Here is a 27,357-nt window from a genome sequence, read left to right on the forward strand (position 1 = left end):
TTGATGGAGACTGCAGCCACGGAAAGATTCAGTCCTGCACTCTCACAGAATTGTTTAACTTCACATTATCTCCTCCCTCGGGCCAGACAGAGCCTCTCTCCCTCCAGCTTCTTACTGGAAACCATCCAGCTGCTGCTCCCTTACACAGAACTATTAGAAGTGTCTGAGACCCCAGCTCTCTAAACAATTTGCGTTAGCCTGCATTTGCACAGCAGGGAGGGTTTTCAAGAAGGAGAAGGGACTTTGAGGATGCATTTCCAGACAAAGTCCCTTTGCCTGCCCAGTTTTCCTTGGTGCCCACGCACTGAGTCCCAGTGTGTTGGGTTTTCTGTGCTCGTGGCATGGCTGCACTGCACAGCTCATGAGCACAAGGCACCCCAGACTCTGAGCAGAGGCACGACGTGCTGATAAGAGTGACAGAGCAGCTCAAATCCTGTTATGTCAGGGGAGAGTCTCACAGAACCAAGGGAGTCCTAAGTGCTCTGTATTAGGAGATTTATTTCTTGAGTGGGGAAAAACCTCAGTTCATTTTGGCCAAACAAGCTGAAAAATAAATTATTTAAGTACAGGCCAAGAAAACTGTATCTTGCTTTGTCCCTATTGGATCAAAATAAGGTGTAATCTTTTTTCCAAATATTCTTTTTGCCTCAGTCTGGAACGTAGTTACATGTGACAGACATCAGACTTTGGCTTCATGGCACCTCCATGCAAGAATAAATGCATTTTGGAGCATGGCCCTAAAGCAGCTGCAAGACAGCTGTACTGTGCACCGGTGTATGTTCAGCCCTCCTGATTAGTAGAATTATTATTCTTTTTGTGGTGCTTCTCAGAGGACACAGTGATAAGGGGTCTTTGTGCAGAGTGACACTCAAATGCTTAACAATATGATATTTTTCTCCTTGGATATTACAGCCCAAGCACAAGCCATGTTACTTTCTCACTCTTTAGCAGCTCTGTGGTGCAAGACAGAGAGCTCTGTGTGTGCCGCAAGCACCAGCACCAATGTCAGGCATCCCACTTACTTCCCTCACTTCCCCTTCCCTTGATAGAGAGCATATGTTTCATTGTGGCACCAAGTACAGGAAAACTGAGGGGAAATAGCCTATTATTTTAGAAGGTGCAGGACCAAGCACCTGGAACAGTGAAATACTTGGAAAGCACTTCTGTAAATGTTTTAGGCTGTAATATATTAAACAATTAAGAGGTGTTGGAATTTCTCTGCTCAAGGGCATTTAAAACAGGGAAGTCCCCTTTAAAGGCACCAGAGTGGAATGTATATGGTCATGCTCTTTAAAACAAAAACTACCTAGTTTTTCCCCCCTCCTTTCAGAAAAATGTCCAAATTTCAGCTGACTTGCTCTTTCAGCAGAGGAAATGAAGCCAGATTATTTTAATGCTGCTTTAGATGGTCAACTCCTCAAAAAAAAAAAAAAGGGGGGGGGGGGGGGAAGGGGAGGGGGAAAGGAAAAAAAATCCAAAGAATAGAACTAGTTACCTTGAGAGCTCCATTCAGGTAATTTAGAAAATTGTTTTGCTAATAACCTTAATGCATTGCTTGTGTACCCAGGACTGTCAGCACTACAGGTTACTACAGGTTAATCAGTAAATTGCTGATACCAGCTACAACCAACCCTTAAGAAATCTTGTATCTCCTAAAGTCTTTACTTCAATTTTCCTGACCACAATACATTGGTCGCTATGCAACACCAAATTAGAATGAAAGAATAAGAACCTAATACTGACAATTCTTAGCCAAGCACACAGTCAAAATTAAGTGCAGTTAATGAATGCTTAGTTAATTCTTAGAAAGCTCTTCTTCATGCCCTTTATAGCACAGTGAAATGCAAGTTCTTTTAGACAGGTACACAAAGAGAGACATGCTTACACACACACACATGCCCCACACATAGCCTACATACACATATACACATATAGATAAATTCCAAATAGACAAGCTCTAGGAAGCTGTATAAGAGAAACAAGAAAAAATTACCTACTGGTCTCTATAACACCAACAAGTGCACAAATTCTCTGGAAAAACTTCAGAATTGTCTGTTCAAGTATTTTCTAAGATTGTGTTAGCAATCATTTTCACTAAAATAGTTTTCTGACAAAAACCAAAAAGGATGACTTGATAGAACCTAAAAATTGTTAACAGAAGAAAATACCTGCTTCAAGTTTCTTGTAAGAAAATAAATACAGGAATTGGCAACTTCTGTGCAGTTTTAGTTCCGAAAAAATTATGTCAGGCTTTTGCTTTAATTACTTATCTCAGGGCAGCCTGTCAGATTAACAAGGAGAAAAAATGTATTAAAACTTAGTGAGTTACTGGAATCTTCTGGAACTGAAAAGTATACAGATGGTCTGCAACATATTTGTATAGAAGATGCTCAATTGTTGATGGGTTCCCAACTATTATAGTGGCGTGGTGAGGAGGCAGATACTGGGCAGTGAGCACTGAGCAACTGTTGTCACTGAGCCTTCCCCTCTTGGCTGCATCCCCACTTGCCCAACGAGCAGTTTTGGTCTCCCAGAGCAGAGACAAAGGTTGCTTTGGAGAAGCCGGGAAGCCTAAGAACACCATGTAGATTTAGGACTGGATAGGCGGTATTGTGCGGAGGCCATGCCCATTACTCATCCGCTGGCAACGAGCTCTCTTCCTTTTGTCTGGAAAGACGGTAAACTTTCAATGCCATCTGAAAACAGAAGGCCTTTCACAGAGTGCAAGAACTCTGCCATCTCAATCATGTGAAAATATTGTAAACACTTTCCCAGCCCCCATTCAGCTGTCCAAAAAGCAGAGCTAGAAAACACCAAACAAAACAGGAAGGAAAGAAAAGGGTGTGCATTGCGCACTTTGGTTTAATTTATATTTTTACTCTGAATAGGAATTTTTCTTGGAATTTTCTTTTTTTTCCCTTAATGTTAATGAACAGGGTTAAGTAGCTATTATGGAGAAAAGGCAGTTAAAAGCCTATTCTATGTTTTATTTAGAAGAGAAAAAAAGGGTCCAGTGCACAGCAGCTTCTCTCCAGCAGAGCAGCTCTCATATTTCCTTGCAGCCCCTGCAAGAATAGACTTCAAATGTGCTATGTGTGTGGGACTTGAATTTCTCTTCCATTACTTAGGTTGACCCGCCGCTATGAACTTTTTCCAGGAGGGTCTTCTCCCCAAATATTTAAACGTCACAAGTGCTGTATTACTGATATACCACAACATGTACAGAGTGGGAAGGGGTTCACGTTCACAAAGAAGAACATGTTCAGAAAATACCCGCATGTCTGTGCATATAAATGTTTACATGTATATCAAACATACAATATACACAAAAGTATATGTGTGATTTGCACAAAATTCTTAAACTACTGGTACACCTTTTGTGTAGGTTGTGCTGGTGCACTAAACCCTTAACTCTGGACAGTTGTTTTCACAGGTATTTTCAGTGCATCACATAGTTATGTAAAAGTGATGTAACTCCTTGCTCAAAAAAGGTTGTGTTCATTCTGCTGAAGTCAGGGACTACTTGAAATTTCGCAGTAACTTTGAACCATGGTAACACATTAGCACCACAACTCTTCACTATTTGAAGTGTGAGGTTTTCATTTAGATTAGTCGACTTAACACCAGAAAGGAAAAAAGGAAAACAGCTCTGCCGTTGGGAAATACACTTTGTTCCTTTTTGTTCAGTTTGGTTCTGAGTCAATTCTGAACAGAGCATGAGTAGGTAAGCCTGGAGGTATTCCTGCTCCCTCAAAGGCACACACTCTGCTCCTAAACCAGGTAAGAGTCAGTTGTCATCAGTGACTTCCAGAGGGATCTGTCACTCCTATCTTATTTCTTGTGAGTATTCAAAAAATGGTGCACACTGATGGAAATCAGTCCCCAACAGGACAGTGAGAACTGACAGCTTTAGGAGCACATCATGTACGGGGGGGCTCTTTTACCTGATTTCCCCTCACTCTCTGGGAATGCATAAGTAGGAAAGATTACTTTCTTACTTAAATAGACTGATATGAGTTTGAAGACCTGTTGTGCTATCCAAGACCAAATGTAAAAATGCAAAACAAGTGATGTGCGAGTCCATGAACATTTTAGCATGTTTGGTCCTCTGTTCCCATTGGGTGTATCAAATAGGCTGTCCTTTGACACCTCTTTGTGTGCAGGAGCCCATGTGCAGAAGAAACAGAGATCTGGGAGTTCTCTGTGCTCTCGGATGTTCCTCAGGTCTCTCATAATGTTGATTTTGGTATCCCAGGCATCTTATAACTTTCTGCTCTGGCTTCTGCCCTACAAGAGGAAAAATTCAGAAATGCCTTTCCTTGTGCTAGCAATGCACTCCTTTATGCTGGCAAAACCAGCAACTACTTGTTAAGCTGACATTCCTGTTCCTGATTTAAGCAGATTCCAAGGACCATCATGCACAAAAATGCATGAGAAGTTATTACCAAGTAGTGCCAGATGTGGCATATTGGGAGGGCAGGTTTTCCTTGCCACCTCTCAGTAGAGATATTATGCAGCAATATGGTCTATCTGATTCAGAAGTTCAGCACTTGAATTCTGTACTCCCCAAAAAAAGATCATATATTAGTGTGCTTAGGTAGCCACTTGTTTTTTCTATATACACCATGAGAACACATGATCATAGGTTAGGGAGTTAGGAAAAGTCGTTGCCAATAACTGAAGCAGGGCTTGATAAACTGCCCAACATTATAAATTCTCAAATGCATTCCTTGGGACTGCCTTGCACATGCTATCTCAATACTCCCCTCCTTCCCTCTGCATTTTATAAAAAGAAGCTGCAATAAATTAGAATTTTATGAGACTCCAAATAAAAACCTTCACTAAAATTGAAAACAAGACAGGGATGTAGAAGCATATGGAAAGTTTATGAGAGCAGAGGAAAAAAAAGTTATCCTAAGGCAATAAAAAACCTGTCTGACTCTTTCTTGGTCTTCACAAACCAAGAATTACTAGAGACAGATGAAGAAGTTTTGAACAATACAGTACTGGTACATCTTCCAGCAAAGAGACATTATAGTTTTTACTTATTGTTCTGATGCAAGGCAGCCTGGTAAGAATTACTCTAAGACACATTTTCTGAATTTCTTTACAAAATACTTCAAAGTTATATATGGAAATGAGATACCTTTCTGCTTTGATCCTTAGTATAAGGCTAACCAAGCAGAAGTGGCTTCCTGGTCTTTTATAAAGGTTTCTTTGGAACTAAACACTGCACCCTCTGAATTCTTGCACTAGCATTTTAACTATGTTGTGGGATAAAAGCAGTTTTGTTTAATTTATATTTTCATCTTTGTTCCAAACCGCAGAGTGATTAATTCTGGCCACTGTATACACAGTTTTACTCCTAATTCTTTTTTTTTTTTCCACTACTTCTCCCATCCTCACTACTCTCTACTTCCAGAATGGTGTGGGTATGGGATTTTGTTTAGATAAATGATAGAGTGGCTATTAGGAATTGTTTTGTTTTATTTTTAAGTACAATACTCCACATTCCAGACATTTCTACCAAACACAGTGGTTTGAAAATGAAGAACTGTGCAAGCAATGAAATTCGGGTCTGGTTGTATATCAAAAAATACTTTAAGGATTTTTAGATTTTTCCTCTCTAAAATGAGAAACTTCAGGGCAAAGTTATAGGGATATGCTTAACATCTTATGTTAGAAGTGAGAATCCTGTAGTACATTTTGTTCTTTGAAAATAAATGCAGATTCTGTGCTCAGTGCCCAAATAAAGCCTCTGAACAGCTAATTTTGATTTATAGAGGATACAAATTATAACCCACAACAGACAATATTATATTGGCTTAGAAGTATACTGATTTTACATTCCTGCTAAACTGATCAGTTGTGAAATGGTTAAAAGTTGTAGCCATTAAATTATCCTTGTTCCTGATACCCAGTTAAAAATTAATTCAAAGTGTGTGCAAGTGCGTGCAATGGGTGGCAAGGATTGCTCATCATGTCACATCCTTCAGCTGCCAAAAGTAGAGAAATTCTGGAACGAAGGTGAGAAAACAAAGTCGAAGGCATCCCATATCAGAGTGGGAGAAGTGTTTGTACAGAATAGACAAGCTCATGCTCTGGGGAGGTGGTGTTTCTACAGAGAAGCTGTAGAAGCTGCCCAGGGCTCTGTGCCCATAAGAGTCACTCCATCTTGGAAACAAGAATGTATCTAAACATCATAGAAAGAAACATCTGAAGGCACCTGGGGGTTTGCCCCTTCCTTTAGATACAATCTTACTGAAACTCAGGAGGCGTCTCCTCAGTGCTGTGACTTAAACAAACACCATGGAAACATCATTCTCTCAAAAGGACGCCAAACAATATTGCGACACAAAATTCATTAAGAGCTCTTGTTTGCGTGGTACCTTGCAGAAGTTGGGAAGAATTAAGATTCTTGGGTCTTCTTCTAGATTAGAGAGGAGAGGTGATGAGAGAGGAGAGACGAGATATTCAGACCTTCAATAGGATTGTGCCCAACTTCTATTTCATTAGTTTTTAATGTCCTTTGATTCTTTTTCTATTCAGCCCATTCCCTGGTTTTCTGTGTGCAGTCCCACTGACTCATTCAAGACACTCTCCTCTGGTACCTGCAGAGATGGAAGAATATCACAATTTTCAGATATTGAACAAGATGCATAATTATTTAAAGGTGGGCCTATAAACACAGCTACTGAAAAAATACAAACTCTTTACACCTTTCTTTATGCCATAAAGGACGAACTCACACAATTCTACAAGAATTGATGTCAGGGATTTGAGAGCAATGACAAAAAGTTTATTTTCTCTTTATTTATTACAATAGCTGTAACAAATTCTGACCTTTTTTCTTTCAGAGACCATTCCTAATAATTATTCTTTCACTCCAATTATTTTGCCACACAAAATACTCATACCTAAATACTGCAAAAATTAAGAGCACCACAGGGAAAATCAAGCAGTCCTGGGGGGTCTCCTAGGATGTTCTGGATGACAATCCCAAGCAAAGGCAGAAACCCCTCTGAAGCACGGTGCCTAGCTAGAGCTCACACCTTTCAACAATAATTGCAATAAGTGGCCACGAGCCCCTCCCTGAGGCACACAGCTCTGGGTGGGGCATAAGGGACCACCACCCCATTCATGTCTAAGGAGTCTCCCAAAAGGAGGGTGGCTAGAAGTTGGTCATTGTGGACAAATTCCACAGTTTCCCAAGGTAAATCTTGACTTTATTCTCTCCACACAGTTCACGTTACCTGCTGCCCCAAACACCTCTATTTCCCCCGCTCTGTACAAGAGCTGTAAGACAAGTCTAAACACAGCTGTCAAGTTCTAAAATCAGCATCAAAGCTCCGTAAAAGCAAGAGGGGAAAACAATATGCTTTGTTAAACAATACTGCCTCAGATCTCAAAGGGTTATACAACGAAAGTAATACCCCCTTTGAGTTCTGTCTGTGGCAAGCATTACCTAACATCCTCAGTCAGAACCCCACAGTTTATGAGGTGATGAGAAAAGAATACAGCTCCCTCTTGTCAGTAGGACATCTCCACTGCCCTGCAGGAAATTTTCTTGCTATATTTCTGATGTATTGAATCTTCTAGACATTAGAAAAGCAAAACATGCACTGCACTCTGGAGCCGACACCTCTCTTGGTCAGTTCATAGGTTTGGCAAGGTCAAAGCAAACACTCTTTTACATCATAAGCCCTACCTTTAGGCTGTTTTACTCCTCCACAGGAACCCAAAAGGATTAAAACAGGTTTAACAAACCAGAAATAGAAATATTTATGTTTGGAAACATTGGTATTTCTAAACATTTCTCATTTCTTCCCTTTCCCACTGATACCAATTCCCAGTCTTGGAGCCATGTGAAGTGGCTTAAAAGTTACTTCTCAGGGGAAAAAAAAAGTTTGCCTGCTAAATCACCCCACACAAATAATTAAGGCTTTCTGCTGCACTACAGGTATTAAAACTACCACTGTGTATGTGTATATATAACATGTATTTATGTATTTGTGTGTCACATATTCATTTTGTTCTATACAAGTCAGCTTGCTTTTTTCTTTTTTTAGTTTTATATACAACAATTTTTATGCTTAGTATGAATCCTCATGATGGTTTTATATGATCATCTTTTTAATGTAAGCTACTGAATTCAGCAGTTCGTTAATACCCTGATCTCAGTATATTCCTTTAAACTCCAGTAAAGATGCAGAGAGTCCCCTGAACAGCTTTTATTGGGAAAATCCATTTCTCCTCTCAGCTAAGCAGGGAGACAAGCTTAGAGCTGACATAAGAGACACACAGTGCCTGCTTTTCAGGAATCTGAGGTGAGCCTGGTCCTCTCCAGAACCTCCCTAATGCTTTTCTGGGAAGTACCCTGAGCCACTGTGTTGGCCCAGAGACAGCAGGTTCACAAAGAAAAAATAAGTATGTTGAATGGCACAAGGATTTTTTAAACATCCAAATGAACAAGTGAGTTGCACAACTTTTGGCCCTAAAGGGTTTCTAAGTGGGCAAACCAACCTCAACATTTGCTCATGCAGCAGGATGGATGCAGCCATGGGAGGAGTGAGAGGCATTTTACAGTCCAGGCAGGAAGAATGTTGGGATTTTGGCTGGTCTTCAATAAAACAAAAGTGAAGGAATAAGGGGAAAGGGATCACTTTTCTCTTGGTACAAAATAGCTACTGTATGGTGTGACATTTCAAAGTCTACCCTGAATGAGCATCCCAGGCCATCAGCCAAATAAATGTGATTTGTGTATTCTAGAATTTCACCAAAATTATTCTTTCCATTCATTCTGTTTCCATTTCCAATTTCTTCACCAGAGAGGGGCTGTGAAACTATGAGCTCCCTGGGACTCTTTCCCCATCTGTGACATCACATCACAAAGCAGCTTATCTCTGCAAAATGCCTGGAGGTCTGAAGAGGAAAAAAGAAAACACAGACAACACCCTTACCTCCTCCTCCCAGTGCTTGGGCAGGCTTGTAGCCCTCAGCCTGGCTTTTGCTGTTATGCCCAGTTTGAGCCCAAGGAAATTCCAATGCCCTCCTCTTCCCGAGGCTCACATTTATTTAAACAGGTGGGGACCAGGATCTCGGTACTTCCCAAAGTGCTGCTGCAGCTGAACCAGCAGCTAGAGGTATCAATTAAGAATGTGCAAGGGGACAAGAGAAACACAGCAGCCCTTTCTGGAGTTTAAGTGCTGGCAAAGTCAAAAACATCGCTCAGATATTCTACAACTTTCTTAACCCAGAAAACCATTAGCTGGCATTGTTGCATAAACACAACAACAATCTTTTCTTTAAGGCTGTCCCACCGTTCTATTATCTGTCATTAATTTTCCATATGTTCCCCTCACCACTGCTCTTAGGCTGGGTTCAGTTTACAGGGTTGGATCAGATTTCTTTACAAGCCAGGACATTTGCTGGCTTGCTTACTAGCTCCAGGCCAGTTATGTTTGAGTGAGGCCCAAGCAAAACAAGTGAGATTTGGTGATGTTCCAGTGGGTAGGCACCAAACCTACATGATCCAAGGTTGTAGTTTTTCAAAAGTTTTAAATTTTTAAAGTAGAAGCTTTTCCATTATTTCAGGGGTTTTTTGGTTTTTTTGTTTTGTTTTGTTTTTAGGGATTTTTAACAGTTTCTGGCTGATACTAGCTCCAATGTTGCAGCATCTCTCTTCTTATAATAAAGCAGAACTTTATGTTCTGTTTTCTTCACACTAACCATAAGGCAAAAGTTTCTCAGCTATCTATATTTTCAATCACAGATGGGCAAATGCCTCAGTATACTTGGAAAAGAGTAGCTGATGAGAAGAAGATGAATAAACCATTTTGTTTCTAGTCTTTCTACAGGATAAAGAAGTCTAGTGTTTGCAACTCTTTCTTTCAAAAGCAGTCAGAGTTCATGTGAAACCCTCTAATTCAAAGCTGAATTCTAGAAACACTCCTTACACTCTCACAAGTCAATAAAAATAATTAAAAGTGAAGTATACTTCCATCCAAGCCTTAAAAATAAATTAAAGTGTACCCACATAATCACTGATCCTCTAACTATATCCTGGATTATTTCATTCCTTTTTTCTCCCTTCTTCTAGATTTATTATTCTCAGCACATCTGAAATGTATTTTAAATGCTTTGGGACAAGGACTATTGTAAACTGCCAAGAATACTTGGGGGCCCTGTGGAAATGCTGAAGTAGAATTCCAAAAGTAATTTGACACTGAAGGACCTCCAGAACTTCAAAAATCCCCCTTTTTATATTCCCCACTGCATAGGCACAGAAACTTACGGTAGCAGAACCAGAGCACAGTCCAAATGTGAGGCAAAATGAAAATGCCAGTATTATATACTGTGTTTCAGGCTGAGTCAAACAGAGCAGTGTGCTAGTAAGCAGCAGTTTTAAAGTATCTTGAATGCAAACAGGTTCTTTCAGAAGTACGTCTTGTCTGTCCTTAGCTCGTGCAAAGACGTTCCCCATGGTTTTGCTCCATAAATTCCAGCACAGTGTTATAGATGCTGTAACAGATGTTATATGAATGCTGTATATAAATGTCACAATGTCCATACTGTTATATTTAGCAGCACTTATCAAGGTAAGCAAGCACAGACCAACCCTGCAAAGCTAAGCATTTACATAAATACAGATAAATATTTTGTTCTGGACACAAGCAATGTTTAAGCCCTACAGCACTGAAAACCACAGCTCCTGACTTCCAGGAGTGTGCTTGCATGCTGGGATCCAGAGGTTTGCATCCCAAACAGAAGACTGAGCAGGAGCCACTCAAGTGAGCCATTAGGAAATGCAGAAGGTATTAGAATTAGCTTAAGCCTCTTTGGAATTTGGTCACCTATCTCAATGCAGGGATTACCAGCCTCCTCCACTGCTATCCAGACCTCCTCCACCAGAGCGGTAAAGAAGTGGGTGCTGTTGCTGCCAGACTTGCTTTAAGCAAACGCGTTACAACCAGAGTACTCCCTCAGGAGTACTCACTTCTGCAGGAGAGCTCACTTCCCTCCAGGCATCTGAATCTGTATTATCCCCACCTGTGCTGAAAACTATCATGCTAGAGATCATCCTGCTCTAGAAAGTTCCTCCTTTTCCTTCTCTTTTGGCGTGCTTAGGAAATGAACCTAACCTAAACTGAACATTGTATCAAACCTTTTTTGGTTTCCTTCTTCACATTTAATATTCTTAGAGGAACACTTTATTAACTACCTGAGGTTATTTACAAAATAACAGCAAATACTTCTTTAAATACTAATATCCCAAATTGCATATGTTTCCCCACAAAAGAAATTAGAGTTTGATGAAGGAAAGGTTAAATAAATAATCCAACATAGAGATGAGAGTGTAACTACCACAGTCAGCCCTCTCAGGGACTGGAAGTGTTCTGCACAGCCCAGTAGCTTGTGCCACCACACCGTGGAGACATCCCTTTTTCTTATGTTTGCTTTACAATTTTTACATGTAAAAATGTATATGCACATGCAACGTGGAGAAGAAGGGAAGGAGACTGGAAGAAAACAGCCTCAGTGATGAAATTAAACAGATCATATAGGAAAAGGCAGGTTTGCAAGTCTTTGGCAGAAGTGCAGGTTTTTGGTTATTGCCATGTGTCTCGGTTTTGGAGACAAAACTTCAGGAGGAAACAGTCTGGAGTGTCCCCCTGAAGGGAAAAGGGCCTCCCCTTTTCCTCCACCAATAAGACAAGTGGGTCACAGCAAGTGAAAATGGAAAAAAAACCCCAAACTGTTTATTAACACACAAACCAAAAAGGGTAGAATGGGGGAAAAAAAATAAATAAAAAACCAAAACCTCAAAATACAACAAATTCCCAGAGAGGGAACAGACACTCGGGCTTGGACCAGCTGGGGCCACCCCATGGGTCCACCGGGGCCACCCCGCAGGCTCCCTGGACCGGTGAGGAGGGGAGGCAGTGAGGCAAGGGGGAGGGAAAGGAAAAGGAACAAGAAAAAACCAACAGAACCTTTTTCCCGCTAGCTGGAACACAAAAGAAACCCAAAGAGCAGCACAGGGACTCCCTCCCAAGCCCTGCAGAGCCCTCCAGAGCCCTGAACCGTTGGGCTGAGCTGTTAAACTGCCCCGCACTCGGGTCCCGCGGCCCTGCCCCCAGGTCCACCTTAAAGAAACGGTGTCCTTGGGCATTGAGCGGATGGTTACGGAATAAAGAGGCTTCATAACATCACCCCGGGACACCACGTGATTGGTCGGACAGGGAGAATAAAGAGGGAAGAGAAGAGTCCACAGACTGATCTCACTGAAATTCCTGCAGAGGTCAGAACTACTCTGGAACCACCAAAAAACACCATCAACCACTAAATGTGGAGCGGAACAAGCAAAGAGAAAATTAGAGGGGATAACTGGGAAAGAACAGTCACAGAAGCCAAGAAAGGGCAAGAATTCAAGGAGCTGGTGGGGTGAACAGAGAGAGCAAGTGATAGGTAAAGAAAGATGAGGTTGCAGAATAGACCTGTGACTGGATCAGGAAAATCCCAGTGGGGGATTAACTACACACTAGGGGTTTCTGTGTTTAGATACAAAAAGCTTTACAAGCCAGATTTTTGGCAAAACTTCATGAGTCCCACACTGGAATAATTAAAATAAAAGCTGTTCACTGAAGTTATTTTTGGTGGGCATGCTTGGATCAGAGAGTGGAGTTGTTGAGCACAGTATAATACATGCCAAAAGCCCTATTATGTGCCTGCCACTGAACCCTGCCATACTTGGAAATGTGTTCAAAAACTGTGGTAGAGTGTCCTTACTGCCTTCACACTTGAAGGACAAACCAGTGTTACACATTTCAGTTGGAGGTCGCGGCACGGGTCCCGGGACATTTCTGCTGCAGATGGGGGCCCTCTCAGGGTTGAGCAGGAAGACATTTGCTCTGCAGCAGACCTTGGAGAGGGCAAGATACTAGTCTAAATGGGCCATTCCTACTCAAAATTCATATTATATATATGTACTCTAGGTTGACAGAGACATAGAAGTCAACAAGAGGTTATAGCATATGCTGTTTTACCATGTGGTGACCCTCCTAGGTGATGAAATGGGGTGCTCATGCCAAATATCCCCTCACAGCTGAAACAGGCTGGCAAACCAGATGGTAAAGCATTAAGAGCCATTAGTAAAATGTCACTCCACTCAGGTATAACATTTTTGTTTTCTTGCAGTGGAGTTCCTCAAAGGACCCTGCAGAGAAACTGGGTTCTTTTCTGAGTGTTCCTTCACCATAGGCTTTTTTCCTTGAAAAACCACATAGTACAAAAGTTCCTGTAACTGGAGGCCAACAGAATAAAAAACAATTCCTGAGAAAAGAGCCATGAACCAGAAATTTCAGAGAAGTTGACAGAAGGTACCTTTGGATTAAGGATGTACCTGGCCCAGAACCTATCCTTGTTTGTGTGGAAAAGTTGTAGACTTTTAAGCAAATTCAAACCTCTAAACCCAAACACCAGATATAGTGGTTGAAGCAACCCTGAAAAACTGCAACACATAACTGGCACTATCGATCTACCAGGGATCACAGCCTCCTGAGAACAGAAAACAGAGCACATACCCAATTTCCTAGTGGAACCATACCTAGTACAGCACTGCTTCTCCCCTGCAGCTGACCCATGCCAGCAACTTTTTTCTCAAGAATGTCTCCTTCCTTCAGCACCCAGCTCCTGATTACTTACAAGAGAGCAAACTGCCTTCATCTCTGTGAAGGATTGTTTTTCCTCAGCACTGGACAATGCAGGTTGACGCTACTTGCTTTATGCAAGTACATAAGTACATACTCCAGACAATAATTTTCCAAATCAGGCTTTTGCTGAAAGAGAAAAACAAATTATCTGAGAAAGTTCTTAAAAAAGAAAGAGAAAAGATATATATATTTATCTGTTCAGATGGGGGGGGTGGGGCATGGTAGTGGCTGTAATTTGCCAAATTCTTATTTAAGCATATAGTGTCTCCTAGCATTTAACTCAGTCATGAATGCGTTAACTAGCATGTGTGAGGGCTGAGTTCTTGTGAACTGTCATCTGAAAGCTAAACACTGGGTTAGGCAAGTCCAAATGGTGGCTTCATCCTCAAAATGACAGCAGAAAGAAAAATATTTGCACTTTTCCCCCTCTAAGGAGAGGATTGGAAAGGAGCAGTTCTCTCAAGACACTCCTTTATTCTCTTGACAGCAAGAGCTGTGCTGCTGAGACTGCCTCCAGTCACGTTACTAATACACCAGCTTCTCCTGTCTGGAGCCCACGCTGCAAATATTGTTTTTCCCAGAAATCACAATGTTCATTGACCTTATTTTGTGAACACCAGACTCCCTCTGCTCCATACCCCAGCAGAATCTCAGGTTACTGTTGTCCAATAGGTCCTCAGAAGCTATACAGCAAAGTTGTCAAGGCTGGAATTTGTCTAGAGTTTGCAAACCAGAGCCAAAGTTTTCCTCCAGCTGCACCATATAGCTCTGATACACCCTCCGTTGTCATGGATGTTATTTTGTAGATCAGAAAAAACAATCATCTCAATAACCTCTACTGATCTTTTTTTCTGTCCAGCAACTGAATCTGAGACTTCTGGGGCCAATTACGTCTTCCTAAAAATGCAGTCTGGATTCAGACAAACAGTTTTCTCTGACACTGTTTCTCACTATTTTTAAAAAGTTGAAAAACATCTATACCAATAAATTCATTGCTCTCTTTTGAACCTTACCTTGAAGTACTCCTTTTCTGCAGTACCCACTTGAAATCTTAACTGCTGGCTTAGGCTGTGCTGATCCACAGTTCTCTCTTGGTACTCTTGCCTCTTGTCTGTGTTCATCCCCTGACTCCTTTTCCATGTTCAGACTGTGAGCTCTATAGCACAGAGATTGCTTTTATCTTTTTTCCCAGTTTGGACAGGAACTAGCACCATCAACCTAAGCTCTAAGCTGATATAAAGGATCAACAGGGAAGACAGGTTTTCTTTGTTTATGAATGGCTGGTCTCTTCGTGGCATGTTGAAGTTCATTGTGCACAGACAGGAAGAATATTATTTGTACAACAGGCATTAGACATTGATCTGAATTTGAATCTCAAGTGTTCAAAATTAGAAATTACTGTGAATTGTTTGACCTCTTGCTAAAATTTGGGACACCTTAAGAACAATGTTCTTTAAATGCTTTTGACACAGGGTACGTCATAAATACCACTTCCAAAAAAAACATTTTCAATTTCTCTCTTTTCAGCTTCCCCTGTCTGGAAAGAAGTATTGATTTTGAAAGATTCAGGGGCATCAGAGTCTGGGCCAGATTCTGTTCTTGTCAGGTCTGTAAACCCACAGCAAGTCCACTGATGAAAGCTGAGCTCCAGGGGGAGAAAATAGTATTTAACAATTTTATCGGCCCATGCTTTGCTATATTCTCACCTCTTGCCACAACCTCTGTACAACACAGCCCCAGAACACCTGGCAGTGTCTGCTGTCCTGAGCACTGAGAACAGCAGGTGCTTCCATCAGCTCAGGAGCTGTCTGGAGCCGAGTGGGAGCACCCACGCTGGGCAGGGCTCCCTCACACTTCCAAGGGGCTGTCAGCAGCGACCGCACAGCAGCTCCAACATGGGGCCTGTCTGATTTGGCAAAGTTGCCAGAGACAGATTCCCCATTGCCTTACTTATTTTCATGGTGCAGGAATATGAGTTACTGCGGTAAAACTTTCCACTGAGTGCAAGATTCCCAAGCTGGGTCTTAATAGGTTCTCATTTCTTGCTAGCAGGGCCTGGGTGCAGTTTACACAGACTGGCTGATGGGCTCCCACTTTGAAACCAGCCAGCCAGTTCGCACAAGTCTCTCATTCTAAAATATGTGTAATTTATTTGAGCTGATAGAGAGGATAAGAATCAACTGTCTGTTTCCCAGTTAATATAAAACATACAATGAGAGCAGAACTCTGCCAGCATATCTTGTTTACCCAAAAATGTTTGGCATTAAATGTGAAATCGGAAATGAACTCATTATCTGATTATTTTCATTTTGAAGAATTAACTGCTTTGGGGGAAAGGCTTGTCTTAAACAGTCCCCTTGTATGGATGACTAATTGCAAATACAATGTTCTGAAAAACATGGCAAATACTTGTGACTCCCAGGGCAGGACGTAGCACTATCAATTTGGCCAAGAACTTTAGGAGTATCCTCTCACGTGGCTTATTTCAAAACAGAAGGAAATACATTTAAGCTAGCAGCATCATGCCCAAGCAGGTGAGAAGAGTTTCAAAAGAGGCCATGGTTTGGAATTCTTTTCCAGGAAATACAGATAAGAAGTGTTTAACAATTACTTGTGGATTTGCCCCTTCCCTGCCAAAAATCAAATTATGTAGCAGTATGGACAGTTATAACTTTCGAGGGGTAAAATTACACTGAAAACAAGTTCTCTCGGTAGTACAAATGAACACACCTCAGTAAAAGCTGAGAAAATGGAATTAAATACCCATTCAGTGCTAATAATATTTTGGGAAAACTTCCCATTCTAGGACAAAACGCAGGTCACCATGGATTAAGAGAGAACTGAGTTCAAATCAGCGCATTGGGCTACATCCCCTTGTTTGTCTCCTGCTGTTTCTTTGATTCATTCTCATTTGTTTGATCTCAGCATTCAGTGTTTTCTGGTTAGCTCTCTCTCTGTAGCTGGTTCAACAGCTGCTGCTCCTTCTAGGGTCACTGAGTGCCTCCTCTGTACCCAAAATCTGTACTTTCTTTTCTTACTGAGGACTGGAGTGAATTTTAGAAGGGGTACTGCGGAGCCCTCCACTGTGTGTCAGCACAGTGCAAGTTAAACAAGCATGTGTTCTCCATTGAACATTTGGCTCTTCCTTTCTTACTCCAACTGAAATACTCCCATCGTCACATGAATGCCCTGTGAACCTATCTGCAATAACACCACGTGAACATCTTAAACTTCCCATTCTTCATCGCTACGTCTGATTTTTATTGTTGTTTTTCTTTTTGCTAGCCCAACAATCCAGAGGCAAAAGTGGAGGAAAGCAGCAAAAGTCCCAAGATGATTCTGGGCTGCCCAGCAAGACAAGACATTGCTTCACAGACTTCATGCAGCCCATGGACTGTGTGTAGTGCTGGCAGGGACAGCCCTGGTGCCTTCCCTTCAGCTCAGCCAGCACAGAAAGTAGGTATCCAACAATTAGTCAGTGGAATCACTACACACTTGGTCCCTATCACTCCGTTCAGATCTTTACAGAGCAGATCCAGTCAGGAATGAGATGTTACCCTGTCTGGGTCACCAAAAGGTTACAGCTCCCATTTGTGATTCTTTCTTAGTCTATATTCTTCGTTAGTTACAGTGGAAAGAGAGAAAACAACTCCCCAGAGCACACCTTTAAACTTCTTAAGGAATTTTAAAGGACAGATCCCATCAACTGCAATACTCTGTGTTCACATGACACAGGAAAATACATAAATATAGGTAGAATTCCATAGGAGAAATAATGTACCATTGCAGATGTGGACTATAAAAACAACATTATGGAAAAGAAATTAACCCTGGAAACATTACATTCCCACCAGCAAAGATGCACGTTCACAGCCTAATGCCGATATCACAATTTTCATGTACTCTTGTTTCTTTTTCACATAGCAGTGCACACACCAATGCCTGCTTCCTTCTCTCCAGCTTGTCTAAGGCAGCAAAGGGTCACCAGTACTGTTATCTTTCAGTTCCTGGAGGCTCCCTGCTCTGGGAAAATGCCACACTTCCTGAGCAACTCTGTCTTGCCTGAGAAGCTGAAGAAATATTCCTTAGCTGAACTGTTAAACTTTCATTTCCTATGTGATGTTGTAGCAGCATGAGCAGCACTTTAAAGTCTATTTTGGTGTTTGCCCTTTTTTTCTTCAAATCTTTGAGAGATCCTACTTTGGATCGAAAGCTAGAAATGAGCATGAACTTGATGATTTATTTGGTTAAAGCAAATGTAAGCTTTTTAAAGCAAAGAATTTGAGATTTTCTTTCCATTAAACTATAGAAGGTAATTAACAGGGAAGTGTAAACAGTTAGCAAATGTGGACACAACAGAAAAGGCTGTTTGACTCTCTTTTATTCCAAATGAAATGGAAAAGAGGAGGAGTAATAACTATCTTAAAGGAATTTGTCACATGTGTTTTTGCACTTATCTTTCACATCTTGTTATTTCACAGCCTATTAGATGCTGAAAGAGAAGCTGCCTTCTTCAACTTCCTGTAGTAATTCAGACCAAACCATGTCACCCATATTTTTATGTCCTTGAATACTGAGGTTTTCACTGATTTGGGTGTTTGGGAGATTTTTTTAATTGCTATTAGTAATGACTTTAAAACAATTTCTGAAAAGTTCAAAGTCACATCTGCTCCCCACATTACCAAAAAACATACAGTGGTACTGGTTTCCTTCACTCCTGATGTTACTGTTACTGACACCTTTCATCACCTGTAATAGTCTGAGGATGTATTAAAGAAATGCAATCAGAATAAAATGACAATCACCTCATCTCCATCACTGCTGCAGGTTAAAAAAAGCAGCCTGTTGATGAATATTCATGCACAGAGAAGGGCAAATGTACCCTAAAATTTTCATGGACACTAGGCCACCTGGACTCTTTTCCCAGAGTTTTTGAATTTTAAATTATTTCTCTCAAATTCATTTGCTTCAATCCAATTTTGTATTGAGACTGCTACATTGAGGTGGTCCTGTCACCTGCTCCCTTCACCCATGGAGAACATGCAGCTGAAGACCCAGTGTGGCTCTGGTCAGAGTTGATCAGAGGCCCTTGGTAACTTCAATCCTCAGCAAACCACTTGATTTATTTCTAACACACCATACTGTGTCACGTAGGCACATGTAGTGTGAGACCATTTCCTTCCCCTGCCTAACCCTGGAGCTGAATGGGTGGGGATGTAAATAGCAGGTGGGAGGAGGCTGTGGTCTCCCTGAGGAGTATCTGCTTGATTGGTCCTGCAGCAGCTGCCATAAAAGACACTCGGCAGATACACAGCCAGCCGTGGGGAACTGGGGACTCACTCCCTGATGTTTTTAGCTATAATGAAAAAAGTTTGGAATGTTGAATGACTCAAAAACAAACTGGTCTGTCTACAGTAAGTGTATATTTTCATCTGTAAGTTTTATACATCTCTGCAGTGGCTTTGTCTTGTCCAAAGTGGTAATGCCAACAATATATTCTGTTTCATACTACCTGGAGTCATTGAGAAAAGTTGCCTTCCTGTGCTACTTCATTGTTTAAAGTTCTGAATCACAATGTCCCTCTGTGAATGCAGTTTCCCTCTTACCAAAAAGCTGGGTCATCAGAAATATAGACACCTATTTAACAAAACAAAAAAATTAAAGGCAGTAGGAATCCGACTTTTAGCATGGAAGAGCTTTGACTTTGGTGCTTAGGGCTGCATCCCAACCTCATTTTCGCAGTGTTTTCCTTTTAACAGGTCACAAGAGTCATGCTGCACACATATCTCCAGGTGCATGCCTGGTCAGTAACAACTGGAACCGTTGGCATCACAGCCTGAAAAACAGCAGATCTAGCAGGTCAACAAGTTGCACATCTATTACTGTTCCTGTTTGTCATGAAGAGGAGGGATAGGAGTTGTCAGTCCTCTCTGTTAAAGGCTGACCTATTTGTTGCCCTACTGTGCTGTTTTTCATATAGCTTTATTCTCAAATATTTGATTTTGCTTTCCTGATAAAAATATGGTCAAGAGTATTGTCTGTTAGCACCTGGGTTAGTCAGTGGACAGATTCTAAATATACTAGAGTGGTTTTGTTTGTCAAATTTTTGGGCTAGGGAGAATTGTATGAATCAGCTTTTCCATCAATATAATTTGCCATATCTTCTGGAACCACTCAGTGAGTGTAGGTACATGGATTGATTTCCTCACTGCTGCTATTGTTTTTCAATTGAATTCTCTGATTCTGTACTTGTAACTGAATGCTGCATGCCTAGAGAACAGGGAGAAGACACTGAACCAAAGATCAGGCATGCGTGCCATCTCTCACAAGATTTTTCAGGTTTTTTCTGCTGGTTTTTTTCCCTTTCAAGATGCATTCTCAAGTGTGCCATTGATTTTTTTTGCACATAGGGTATTCTCTGGTCTTAGTTAACCAGCTCCTTAGGGAACCAGTTTTATTCAAAATTCAAAGCAGACTCTACTAAGACAGCCAAATATATTGTCTCAGAGAAGTAGCAAATAAATAGATCCCATTTGTCTTCAGGTTAATTTGGAAGATGAGGATATGTAGCAGAAAACATATCAAGTCCTATTGAAAGCTCTTGGGGAAGTTATGTTATATTAACCCAACTCCATCTGCAGCTCTGGAACTTGAGAGCAGCAGCAGAAATGGCCAAGTAGCTTCCAGCTGAGTAAGCACACATTTTATATAGCAGCTTGTTTTAATAAAACATTGTTCTCTCTTATATTGAGGGTCCTAGGGCTGTAAGCACCACAAAATCAAAAAAAGCCTGTGGGAAGTTTAAGACTCAAGAAGAATAATCATATTTATTACTGTTAGAATTTACCAACAATGCTAGCAGAGGCACTTAAAATGGAAATCTGCCTGTCTCATGCTGAAGCATCACAAATGAAGCAAAATACCAAGCAACTTTTCAGTCTGACTAGGACATCTGCTCATTCTACCTCCTAGCCCATCTCTAAGGACAGCATTAAATAGTGGATGCGTTGAATTTTAATCTGCTGCTGAGGTGCAAGGTTAAGGACATATGGAAAAGATGTGATTTAAGTATTATTAAGAGAAAAGACAATACACATAATTTCTTTTGTATTTCCACAAGAAACAGAAATGAAAAGCTTAAAAAAAACCTTTTAAAATCTTCTGGAAATATCCATATGCAAGGAAGATTGAAACCATATGAGATGTGGTTGTTGCCATAAGTCAAGGACACTTCTGAACACATGTAATGGCTATTCTCATTAGCCTTGATGAGATGAAGTGCATCAGAGAAGTTCACTAGAGCAAGTCCTATCACAGTGGCATTTGTGCTGCACAGGTGATATCTGTCATAAACAGTTCAGTTTTGTGAAAGGCTTGTTTTATGAACCTTTAGTATTTGACCAAATGACAGGTCCCAGCCCAGGTGGCTGTGGTGACTCAGACACATTTACAACATTGGCCTAGTCTCCACATCACATGTTCATTTTTCCATTCTCCTTGACCTTGTGCTACAGGACATAAGAGGTTGATACCCTCGCCTCCTTCTAGTCCCATCCAGTCTGACTTTAGAGCTGCCATAGAACAATCTAGTTGGTTTCTTGTTTCCAAGACACACCATCTTCTCTTTCTATCTGTACTTTTTTAAATAGCAGAAGGTTTTTCCCATGCTTTGCTCGGATTTTTGTAGGTTGCTAATTCTTAACATTTTTAAGCCTATCTGCCACTTTTTTTTCCCCCCAAGTGAACTCCTGAAATGACAGCATGAGTATTTTGCAGAGAAGCCACACAGAGCTGCACAACGCTCATTGCAGGAGGCCCTCCCACCCAAGCGCCGTCTTTGACAGAGTGCTGCTGTCCGCGCTGTATTGTAATGACTGTTCTCTCACTGCTGCCTCAAAGCACTCAGCTTCCCAAGTCAGGCAGGAAAATGAATAACCAGCAGCTCTTCTGCAGGGTAGATGCAATGCTAGACTTGCATGGGTAGTACCTTGTAGCCCCCCTAGCCCAATCTGGGGCCTCCCATCAGATTTTATGAACAGAAGAGGGTTGGGTCTGGCTGATAATTTGGGAAAGAGATGAGAGGGGAAGCCCCCAGCACAGCAGGAACTGATGTTAGTGAAACAATAGCTGGAACTCTGACTCATTGCTGAAGCAATGTCCAAACATGAGCATCAGAGGACATGCTGTACTGCAGAAAGAGCCAGCTTCTGCATAAGCTGCACACCAGGAGACCTAAAAAATTCTTAAATTTGAAAAAGTTAAAAATCCCTCTACACATTTTTCAAGAGTGAGACCAATATTCCCCAGGCAGTTTTAGATTTGGTGAATACGTTTTGCCAGACTCCAGCAATTTTAACTGGATTTTAGCCTGTTATTTGCTTTTTTGTTTTCCACAGTGGTAGAGCACTGCACCATAAGTTGTATTAACTAACAAGTCTCTGTATCCACTTATCATATAGCAAATGAGTGCTTTAAAAGTATTTCTGGACTTAAGCCATATGATCATGCAGAAAGTTTGAAAATCTGCTAAGATGAATTCAAGAGCTCTTGGATTTGTTGAAATGCCATAAAGGAATGCTCTGTTTGGGGAAGGCAAACAGTCTGATTATGTGCATGGTATGATCACAAAGCCAGGGGGAAAACAGAAAAAACTGAGCTCACCTGCTTGCCTAAGGCCAATCTTTTTGTTCCTTAATCCAGCTCTTGCTCTCACTACCTGAATGAAATCATATTTGGAGAAAGTTTGTCCTTTAGGTCAGAGGTGCAATCACAAGACTGCCTCTTCTCTCTTGCCACAGGTTTTGCATTTCAGGAGTTGAGGAAATAATTCCTGTGTAAGGTAAACAGGACTCAGTTCAGCTGAATAGAATAGATTTACCCAAGATTTCAAGTGACCACTAAGAAATGCAAAGCAGTTTAGGCAAAAAGCTCAGTTTCAGAGTAAGATATTCACTGCAGATTCTTGAGAATGAAAACACCAGCTGAGTCAAACTATTTCAAAGCCAGAATATTTTATATACGATCAGCTTAATAAATGGAAAAATGTGTAAATCTGCTCCTTCTAGAGCATTATAAAATGGCATTACAGAGGAGATTGATTTGCAGAGCTCCCAGGAGTATGCTCTCTTTTCCTGATGCACACGTCTAAGCACCATTAACACAGTTACCAGGGGGAAAATATACATGTCAGTATAAAGTACATGATCAGAACCTTCTGAATTACAGCTCCCTAATTAGTGTCCCTGTGTCAATTATCCCATTCATGATGTCAAATATTTCATGAGGATTAAATTTCAAAATACACAGTCTCTCTGATACATAAAATCCCAAAAGGCTGCTCAAACATATATCAGTGTTATTGTATCACATATAGCAGGTGAAAGATTAAACAGCCTGCTACATAGATCTACAATTTTAAAGCTACCGTGCTTTTGATACCATTTAATTTGGCTCTGCAGTTGCATCCATGCACTTTTACTTGTGGGGATACACACTGTGCCAAACAGGAGAAGAAAAGGATTCAGGTTTTCAGTCAACATTTTCTTTTCCAAAATAGTGCCAGCATTGTAATTCAGTACCCAAATTGAACCTCTCTGACCCCTGAATCCAAAAAGAAAGGGTAGGGGAGAGAAGGAGAGGAAGAAGAAAGGGGCTCTACAATGCAAACGTCTGAGAAATCTTCGCTTCATCACATTCTCTTCACTGCCAGGAATGTGTGCAGCTGGGATGTGAGCATATCCAGATAGAAGCATTTAGGCTTTCAGATTAAATCAAACTTCCTCTGAGAAATGTGATAACACATTAATATTCAAGTTATAAAACAAACTTGGCCTCCATCTATTAGAGGAAGGAGATCTCCAGGTGAGCAAAATTACACTGAGCTGATTCTACAGGGCAGAGGAACACACCTAAATTAAAATATCTCTGTAGTCCCCAAACTGAAGTGTTTCCAGAATGAAGATGAACTGCTGAATTAGGACCTAAAACATTTTACAGCAAGGATAGTTCTAATGCCTCAAAAATTGAAATTTTTTAAAGTTTAAGGTTTGGTTTAACTTCTTAATCTTTCCCTGTCACTTTCCCACAGATGTCTCAATCAAAAAGCAGTTACATAAAAACGCTCTAATGAGCAAATTTACTGACTGAAACCAGAACAAAGAATCCTAATTGAGTATTCAAGCAAATGCACAGAAAGCAACTTTTGAGGTTATAATTGTAAATATTGTGTCAGAAACTCAGCCCTCACAATGACACTCATCTATTTGAGGTAGAAGCAAGTACCAGCAAGCCTAATCTGCTCATTGTCATTAGAGCACACAATAGACTACTCTTAGACAAGCAACAACCCAGTTCCAGAAATAACTAAGGAAATCATTTAAAATTTCAAAGGAAAGAGAACAATTTTTGGCTACAAAGAGGCAAAATATAGCAAATAAGTTGTCTATTACAAAGAAATATCCAGTCAAGGGTTTCTTGTACTTCATTTGTGCTGTAATAGTATATCGAGATATGCTAAGTGATTAGAAAGAGCCAAATGTTGTGAAAATACGATGCTCTAAACTGTAGTATCTTTTAAGATCTCAGGCCAGACTTAGAAGAGGAGAAATTAAAAAACAAAAATCTAAATTAAACCAAAATGCCTAGAAGAGCTTTACGCATCCATGAGCTACATTTTACCAAGCAATTTCAAGGATATTTCAAAGTCCTGAAGTTAAGCTCCTGCCCTCAATGTTCTCTGTAAGCAGAAAGCCCCTTTACCCCACCCCTGTGGGAGCTGTGAACCACTGAAGACAAGGACTCTTATTAGACACATGCAGATCAAAAAGTGCAGTGTGGCTCCTCCCTGTGCTCTCATCTCAAAACCAACCATGAACACAATTCCAAGGCAAATAATACCAACAACCATTGACAACAAAGTATTTTCCTGTTAAAAATGGATCCCTTTTCCAAATTACATTTTTCTTCCATTTTCTATTTCATACCAACTCTATTAATAAAGGCAGACATCAATTTCATCCTGTATTATGCTTTGCAGTGGTGCCTAAATTCAACAGTTCATCAGTGTATACTAGGCTTTAATAAGCCGGGGTCAACCTAATTTCCTCCTCCTAGTGCTCTCTCCCCCACAATTTCTTCACATGTTTCAGCTTTACTTTGAAGTGACTTCCTTGCCTGGCATGCTAAAATCCAGAAACAGAGTGCCTATCATTATGACTGCAGTTCATGCCCTGACTAGTCACAGCAGAAGGAGAATTAGACTATAATCTCCTAAACAATGTAGAATCTGTAAATCAAAACCAACCAGCTCTTTTTGGCATGTAGATCAATGAACACGTGCAGGGGTATGAAAATCCAAGCAACTCTTCTAAGGTAAAGTCAGCCTCAGTGTATGAATTTGTTCAGCTTGGATTTTTTTCTCTCCTCTGCCCTTTATGCCCTCAAAAGAAGTGTTCAGAAAACAGTTTTTATTGCATCCTGAAAAACAGCAGCTTCAGCTGGATCAGAGGACAAAACAGGCACACACAAGTTTAGAATACAGGCAGTACAGAGATTCAAAACAACCTACCTTCAGTGCTACCCCACCTAGTCTTGATGGTAAGGATGTTTGCATTTCTTTGCTCTAAATATAAAAACAAACAACAGTGGCTGTTCTAATCAAAGGAGTATTAACATGTTGCCAAAAAAATTTACTGTGCATTAAACATTTATACAAAGTCTAGAGTTATTTCACTGAAGAAACACAAACTACCATAGCCATGTAAAAAATATTTGGAGAGAGTCAGAGGAATGGACTTGAGCCTGATAGAGTAACATACAGTATTTTGGCCTGGAATAATTATTTACACAACACAGTGCATGATGTGTTTCTACTTGCAGAAGTGAAGCCCTGTCATGCTGACTGATAAGTCATGCACAGAACTTAACTGGGATAGCCCAAGTCCCACTGACACTTTACAATGTAAGTTACTTAAAACCTCACAGGTGTACAGGGAGCTCACTTCCAGCAGCACAAGGGAGCCTAAAAATAATCCTCCAAATAAGTGTCCATAAAGATCAATTTTTTTCCTTATCTGTCCTAATGAAAGGTGTCGAATCAAAGGCTTATGAGAGAGTTTTAAAGTAAAAATTTTTCTCTCTAGTCCTCTTTGGTTTCTCAGCTTTGATGTCTGCCAGGTTCCTCATATTTTCTGGGCTTTTTCCCTAATGGCTGAAATGCTCCGGGAAGGGAGAAGGTGACAGAGGCCTATCTGCTGACCACATACCCCCAATATGTGCTTCCTAAATCTTCCTCTTAGTGACATTTCCAAAATGGAAATTTAACAACTACCATAAACAAAAAAAAAATCTGTAATCCTAACTCCTCTTTCCACTCAATTTTTCATGCCAATGTGGACCAGTGTGGAAAGAGAGGGCCTCCAGAGTATCAGCTTTAGTAGATGGGGACACACAGGATAGCATGAAACAGTTGGAAGGCCAGGTTTAAACATGTAACCTGAAACACTGGAAACTAGAACTCACAGCGGGTCTTAGCAACAAAATCAACAATATAGGCAGCGCATGACATGTGATCACCAAAGCAGAAGCAAGGTTGCTTAAATATAGCCTCTGTAGGTATTAGAATATTTCTGAGAAGTACACATCAAGTGCGAGACAGATGCTACTAATAAGTAGAGCTTTAGACATTTATTTTTGTATTTAAATATCCCGCTATATTTATCTGAAAGACTTAACCATACCATTCTTGACAGAAAGGTATGCAAGTTACTTACTGCTGTCTAGACAAAAAGATTTAAAACTGGAAAAGATAAAACCTTTGTAAAGGAACATGGAAAAGTGCTTTAAGAATCCATGGGAAGGGCAGTATCTCTGCACTTGAGTCCCCAGAGCTCTGGTTTTAAGAGCTTACTCTGTTGGGGAATTCAGTATATTCACTATTTCATAAACAGTTTCCTAATGCTTGTTCTTGAACCTAAATTGTTTGGGTTTAGGGGCAGAGGTTAGTAAGTTATGAAAACTCTAGAAAGCTGGGAAAATCAATCAGTCTTACAGGCAGGAGTGTTGTCTGATGATCATCTGACACTTTTGAAGTTGTGGCCACGGTGTGGTGAACCACTTCAAACTAGGATATAAAGATATGAATCATCTACAGTGAGTAAGCTGTACCACTTCCAAATTTCCTGAAAAAAAAAAAAAAATCCAGACTACCTGGACACTCACCCTAAGTGTTTGGACAGCTTTAAATGATCCTGTGATCTCAGTGAAGAAAATGTTCTTGAAATGAGTTACATGTTTCACCTCTATTTATAGCATAACCATAAACCAGACCTGCTAAACAGAGGTTTCCCAATCTCTGCTACAGATATTTGGTACCATGTGGTACATAAAGCTGGAAGGAAGTAGCACACAAAAGAGTTACCACAGACTTCAAGGAGCAGAAAGGTATGAAGAATTTCACAAGCTTCCCTAAATATTCAGAAACCAATATTTTTTTTGGATAGTGCAAATATTTCTCCACCACTACACCCTTTAAGCATTTAATCACCAACCTAAACAAACAACAGACTGAGAGCAGTGTTCAAGTAATACTTCAGAACATCAAGTCCCCATCAAGAGAGAGAGCTCTGGATAGATACAGGAAAGAAAA

The 27,357-nt window shown here is 40.6% G+C and overlaps 1 long non-coding RNA gene across 7 annotated transcripts in view; it reads right to left on the bottom strand.

Moving 5' to 3' along the window:
- LOC309570052 overlaps positions 1-27,357 on the bottom strand; it is a 156,482-nt gene that overhangs the window by 88,955 nt on the left and 40,170 nt on the right. For 3 of the 7 annotated variants that reach the window (XR_014226232.1, XR_014226235.1, XR_014226236.1), the window contains 3 exons: positions 22,374-22,542; positions 13,705-13,838; positions 6,390-6,611 (listed from right to left, as the gene is read on the bottom strand). This is a non-coding gene — a long non-coding RNA (uncharacterized lncRNA). Of the gene's footprint in view, positions 1-6,389; positions 6,612-13,704; positions 13,839-19,441; positions 19,549-22,373; positions 22,543-25,278; positions 25,333-27,357 lie in introns of all 7 variants that reach the window. The other 4 variants (XR_014226237.1, XR_014226238.1, XR_014226234.1 and 1 more) reach the window with 4 other exon arrangements.

Source organism: Coloeus monedula (genome assembly GCF_965178545.1).
Source record: "Coloeus monedula genome assembly, chromosome: 2".
Taxonomy (NCBI): domain Eukaryota; kingdom Metazoa; phylum Chordata; class Aves; order Passeriformes; family Corvidae; genus Coloeus; species Coloeus monedula.